Consider the following 6,972-nt stretch of genomic DNA (forward strand, 5'->3'; position numbering starts at 1 on the left):
TAGGGAGGTGGCTAAAGAAAAAATCAAAAGTTAAAAGTAGGAATAATAAAAGAATTATTTAAAAATGAAAATTGCACTAAAATTCAAACAATTTTTAACGAGATTGCAAACTTTCTTACTCATCATTTGATATTTTGACGCAATAACCTTCATTTCATAAATCATAAGAATCATCGTCAATAAAATATGAATATTTACAAATTCATTTTCATTCATTATTTATGTTATTAATGAGAATAGATACCGCGACTGATAAGAAATTTATAACGTGACACGTCAAATTTTAATCAAAGCTGATTTTATTTTAAATAAAGATGGTTTAGACTTTTATTCTATAAATTTATTTAGCTAAATGGATAAGACTACAAACTATTAAAAAAATTATACTATAAGACCAACCTATTTAAATAAATATATGAATAATATATTTGTATTACAATTAGTACTGTTTTGATTTTTTAATTTGATTTAGTTTATAAATTTGTTAATATTTCAATTAATTTATATTTATCAATCTAAATTAAATTTTAACATATTTAAGTTTTAATTATAAATTTAATTTCTAAAATTTCATGTTAAATAAAATCTCATTTGTTTATTATCTTCTTAGTTCATTTGAACATAAGTCAAATCACCTAGTTTAAGCATGTTCCAATAAAATAAATTTTTAATTAAGCTAACAAGCATTAATTCGAGGTCTTAGTTATTTAGAATTTGTTTTGACATGACAACGACTTACATTCTTCGTGTGATTAGGACAAATTTAGAGTAGAAGACTCTTAGAGCATCACCAATGGTAGAATTTTTCAATGAGTTCTCCAACTAGACATCAATATAATAATTAAATATTGAATCAATTTGTTATGTCATAGTAGAGTTGCATTGCAATGCAACTAGTAAAAAATTGTGGTACCCAATCAAATTACTTTATGAGGTAAAGTTGTGGGACCCATTTGAATTACATCAATAAAATAAATATTAAATAAATTATTTTGAGATGATATGGCTAGTGGGACCCATAAAGAACTCAAAAATGGGTTGCACCATTGGAGATGGCCTTACTAACTTCAGATACACAATCTCTAATTTGCTTTAAAAAAAGTTCTTCAATTGATCAAAGAAAATCACAAACTCGAATTTTTTCTTTCAAAATAAATTCTCACTAACGTACTTTGACTTGAGGAAAGTAATTTTTGTAATTGTTTTGTTGAGCATAAATAGAAAAATAAGCAGAGTTGAAGCCAATTGATACGAAAGATGTTCGTATGATGATGATGTTGTAAGAAAGTAGTAAAATAAGGAGTGAAAGATGAGGGAATATGGATGACAATGGTAAGAAAATGCGCACTTTTATAATCAACTAATAATCGATATATGAACATATTGTAGTCAATTATGAGTCTTTTTACTATTATATAATCGATTATGGTAATTGGCAATTGATTATTGCATATTTTCAAACTATAATCAATCATACTAGTTGGTATAATCGATTATTCTGCCTCCTTTTATTTAAACTTTATTAATTGATTATGCTCATGGCATAATCAATTATCTGACAAGATTTTTAGGCATTTAGGAGTTTGGGCTTGTTTGTTTGTAACTTGGCCCACTTTCTTTCAGCACCTGTTTTTTTTTACTTACTACATAAATATTTTAACTTAGAAAAATCTTGTAGGAGAACATTAGTAAATTCATTTGAAAAAATATTTTTAAAGGAAACAGAGATAAAAAGGAACAGTGAACATTTGTTAATGAAATATAGAGATATTTTTTAATAAATTAATCACAGTTTCTTACTTGAGTTAAGAAGATTTCCGAGTTTAAAGAATTTATTCCCATTTAGATCTTAACCTTTTGTTTTCCATAGATATTTTTATTAAAATTTATCTAAAAGACTTTAAATAGGGGGTATCCTCTTCTTTTTCACTTCCTTACAGTACCTTTTTTCTTGGGATATTTTTAAATATTTCTATTGTCTCCTCCTTTTAGGACAGAATAGAAACTCATTAAACTTTATGATTGAGTGCTTTAAACAAATATTGGTATGACATTTTTTAGAGTTTGAGGCTCTAAAGCACACCAACATCACAAATTTAATTTTTAATCTTTGTTACCAAAATATTTGTGGATTCTTTGCATTAGTGGAAAACATATTTTTTTTAGGAGTCTATTTCATGTTTGATTCATGGTTTTTTTTTATTTTTAAAATCAACTAGAAGCAATATGATCATTTTTATTGTAATAAGTACATTTAGACCAGTTACATTATTGGTTCTATTCGCATGAAAAACTTAACAATTTAGCATTTTTTTTTAGTTTGGTATCCTTAATCAACTTTATGATATGTTCCTCTTTGATTATCTAAAGTAATATTCCAGTAATCTCTTCCTAAATAATATTCAAGCAATTTTTTCCTATGATAAAATTTTTAAACATTTCATGCATATCTTCAATTTTATTTTCTAAAACTTTGCAATCTACACATTTTATAAATTTATCTATTTTATCATTAGAAGGAGTAGAAATAGAATTTACACTTAATATATGTTCTTTAAGGCGGTCTATTTATTCGAATAATTTTTCATTATCATTTTCAAAAGAAGCAATAATTTTCTTAGATATAAAAATGAAATATTTCAATCTAGTTGTTTCTTTATTAATGCCCTTACATATGGAAAATAACCAAAAGAAGTTCAATCCAAATTTAGCATTTTTTACCCCATTTTCTTCATAGTTTGTCAAGAAGCACAAGTTTGTTTCATCCTCTTGTTCAAATTTATCGAATGAGTATATTGTTGTCATCTTCTTATTTGAACTCATCATATGAGTATGTTTTATCACTCCTTTTAGTGTGAGTTCTTTTTTATCATCTTTCTGAGTGTCTTCTTTTCATTAGAATCTTTTTATTTAAGTTATTTGAGATATTTTAGTTAATGCAAAATTACTTGCATAATCGATTATAAGGCTTCCATAGTCGATTATAAAGTGAACTTTTCCCATAATCGATCGATTATAAAAAATTCATTATCAATTAGATGGCAAAGTTTTTATGCGATCGATTAATTAAGTAAACATCATTATTGACTATACTTTGATTTTAAAGAGTTTTTTCCAGGTCAAAGTGATTTTTTAAATAAGTTTTAAAAACAAATGAAGTTCGAAAAAGAGTTTTTGTGTGGGTATATGTAACCTTAGTTTGAGTGTGACATACTTAATATTATATTTTTAGAAAATTTCTTTAGCCACCTCCCTATGGGGGTCACCCCCAGCGAAAATCCCAAAATACCCCTGCTTCGGAAATGAACTTCCGAAGCGCTTTTTTTTTAAAAAAAATTTCCATAATTCGGAAGTTCATCTCCGAAAACACCTCATGGGGGGTGTCTTCGGAGATGAACTTCCGAAAACACCTCATGGGGGGTGAATTCGGAAGTTCATTTCCGAATTATGCAGAAACTGTGTTTTTTTTATGTTTTTTCTTAAACAGTCTCGCATTTTAATTAAACGCAAACGCCAAATAAAATAAGCAACAGATAAACTGAAAATACTAATACGATAAATAAAATCCAAATAATATATACAAGCCGAACCAAATAGTAATAGTGTGCGCAATATACAATCCGAAAACAAAAAATAAATAAACCCGACCACTACTGGGTGTGCCTAACCCTCTCACCCTAAGCCCTCCTCTGCCGCCTGTACCCCGCCGCACAGCCCGCATCAGTGACGATCGCCTCCATCACGGCGACTGCGTCTGGACCGCCCTGATGAACGACACCCCGATCCAAGGCGTCCCGCCCAAGCATCTCTATCCGCTGGCAGATCGGCAGGAGATCAATGGCGTGGTCATCCTCGGCCTGGTGGTTCTCCAGGATCTCCTCATGTGCTGGCCTAGGAGCGCCGGAAACGTCGGGTCTCAGTAGAGGATGGGACACCCGGTAGAACCATGTGACGTACCCCTCCTCACTGTGCCAGTCCTGTGTGACCCGAGTGAGACGGTACTCCTGCGGTACCACATGCTGCTGCCACTCCGCCCATATGGCAGTGAGCTGCACTCGGGTCACTGTGTCGGGAGCAGCCTCAGACGGTGACCTGGGTATCCGCTGTACGAATCCAAACTGACGCATGTACCGCTCTGGGAGATACCGGACCATGATGCCGGTCCCGCATGCCAACCAGCCTGAATATAGAGCAATGCCGTCAAAGGGGACAATCTGAGCGTAGTCGACGAACGGCCTCCAGGTGACGTCGTCGTGCATCGTGCGGTCTAAGTACAGACGGTATGATCCCACCGCATCGTTCCCCCTCTGGAGAGCGTATCTGGCGGCCCTGGGCATGGCGTCCACGTAAGCAGGATCGATGTGAAAGCCGTGGATGCGGGAGAAGTAGGAGATGATCCAGCTCTGAAACAGAAACACGATAATGTATTAAAAATAAATACGAAACATAAATAAATAAATAAATACGATAATGTATTAAAATAAAACGTACCATAAGCAGTGTGCAGGATCCGACCAACTGCCTCGTATTCCAGTTGGAGGCCTCATTCAGCTTCTGGTTTAAACAGACCGAAAATCTTGCGGGCGTGGTTGACCATTTTCAGCGGCTCTCTCTCCTGTTACAAAAAAAAAACAAATAAGCGACATATATTAAATAAGCGGACATATATTAAATAAGCGACAAATAAACGGTTAGATTATAAAAAATGGTGACAAATAAACGGTTAAATGAAAAAATACCTCTCCCTCCCAGATCCGCCGAGCGACGTGATCGTGGTAGTGAATCAGCACGGAAGAGTCAAAGGGCCCTCCCGGATAGTCATCCTCCTGCTCATCCTCCTCCCCGGCTGGAGGGTCAACATCCGGTACACCCTCCGGCTCGTAGTATGGCACTGGCACCTCCTCCTCCTCCTCTCGCTGGCAGGAAGAAGATACCCGAGCCAGCCGACTCCTAGATCCTGAAGCAGATGTACCCTCTCCCACGTCCACGGAAACTCGCACACGGCGTCCCCGGCCCTGCCCCCGTCCCTGGGTCGACGCCAGCTGCGCCGCCGCCCGCTCGCGTCTAGCCGACGCAGTCTGAGACTCTCTCCCCTGTCTGATGCGTGCTGGTTGGTTGTCTGACATGTTCCTGTAAACAATTGAAATCGATTAATATGCGAGACAAAAGAAGAAACAAAAATAATTGAAATTCTGATACAGTTCGGAAGTTCATTTCTGAAAACTGGGATGGAGGTGTTTTCGGAAATGAACTTCCGAAACACCCCTGCGATGGAGTTTTCTGCAACTCCCATGGCAGACCCCAAAACCAAACATCAAACCTATGTCTACACATTCTAAACATCCTAAATATCAGTATAAACCTAACCTAATACATTTTTTGCTATTTGTAAACACCCTAATATACATTTTAATCATAGATCTTAAAATCAAAATGCTTACCGATTGAATGGATTTGAGGACTTTTGAATGTAATAGAGCAAGTAGTTGGAGCCTTTGAGATAGCTTGGAACTGGTTTGCACAAAAATCTCTTGGGGTGTGAGTTTGGAAGAAGATTAGGGTAAATGATTAGGGGGAGGGGGCTGTTTTGCTTAATCTGCAAAACGCGCAGTATTTCGGAAATGAACTTCCGAAATGGTGTTTTTGGAAGTGCATTTCCGAAATAAGTCAAATTTTAAAAAAAAAAAAGGCGCTTTCGGAGATGCATCTCCGAAAACACCTTTTTCCTGCATTTCGGAAGTTCATTTCCGAAGTCAGGGGTATTCTGGGTTTTTCACCAGAGGTGAGCTAGAAGGTTGGGAGGTGGCCAAAGAAATTCTCTATTTTTAATCCTATACATACAAATAAACAACAAAGAATAGAACCATGGACGAACTTTTAGCAAGTGACATCATTTGTTGACAATGTTTTTAGCATTTGATTATTTTGTGCCAATCAATAGTAACTTCTTGCTTTTTATTTTAAATGATGAGAATGTTTTTTTATGAGAATAAAATAAATACTTAACAAACCCTAGATCAAAGTAGATGGATCAGAATAGATGGTTAAAAATAAAGAACTCATTTAAAAAGTAGATATGTCTCTATGTAGTGTATTACATGTTAATATATTTACTTTATTAGAATTTTGGGTCACAAATGTAATATTACATGTATTAAGGCTATTATTTAATTAGTCAAAACTATAGTGATCTAATTAATATTAAGTCAGTGGCTAAAAGCATAAATGTCGTGAAAGGTCAGGTTATTTTGGAATAAAATTGGTGTGTACCATATCTTTGGGTTTTGATGATAACAAAGTATTTAAAAAAAGTGGATATACTAATTTATGTTCAAGTGAGCAGGAACAAAGATTAATATACTGATTGAAAGTCAGTTTTGAAACTGCATTGAACATTCAAAGAGAAGCTTACAGATGAAGATTCTAAAGATTGGACTTTGAAGAGTCAGCCTCTGAAGAAGTCAACTTTTAAAGACTAAAGTCTGGAGAAGATCATCATTTGAAGATCAAAAACTAAATATCCCGGACATTGCTCAAGTTAACCTCTGAAAACTCGGAGTATAAATGACTAGAAGCCAAGACTCAAACTCTGAAGGATCAATACCTTAAGCCAGTCAAAGCTCAAGAACCAAGGAGATTCTGACAAGTCTCTATAAGACTTTGTGTTCAATTTTTCTTATTCTGGTCATTTGAAAACTTAGCATAATTTTGCAGAATCCTGAAGATTTGCAACTAATAATTCTTTTTGTAGAAAAGGAGTTTCAAATGGCATTGCTACGGCTTTAACCATATCTAGAAGTTTTGCAATGGATTTGATATTGCTTCTCTCAAAGACTCACTTGTGCAAAAAGTTCTTTTTAACGTCTCTTCGATGATTCTCTATAAATGTAGATGAGGACTGGGAGAAAATATAGAACATTCTGCCTTTGCAAACAAAGAGAAGTTACTCTATCAAAACAGAGATCTCAAGCT

Source organism: Vicia villosa, unplaced genomic scaffold (assembly GCF_029867415.1).
Source record: "Vicia villosa cultivar HV-30 ecotype Madison, WI unplaced genomic scaffold, Vvil1.0 ctg.000441F_1_1, whole genome shotgun sequence".
In the NCBI taxonomy this organism is placed as follows: Eukaryota; Viridiplantae; Streptophyta; class Magnoliopsida; order Fabales; family Fabaceae; genus Vicia; species Vicia villosa.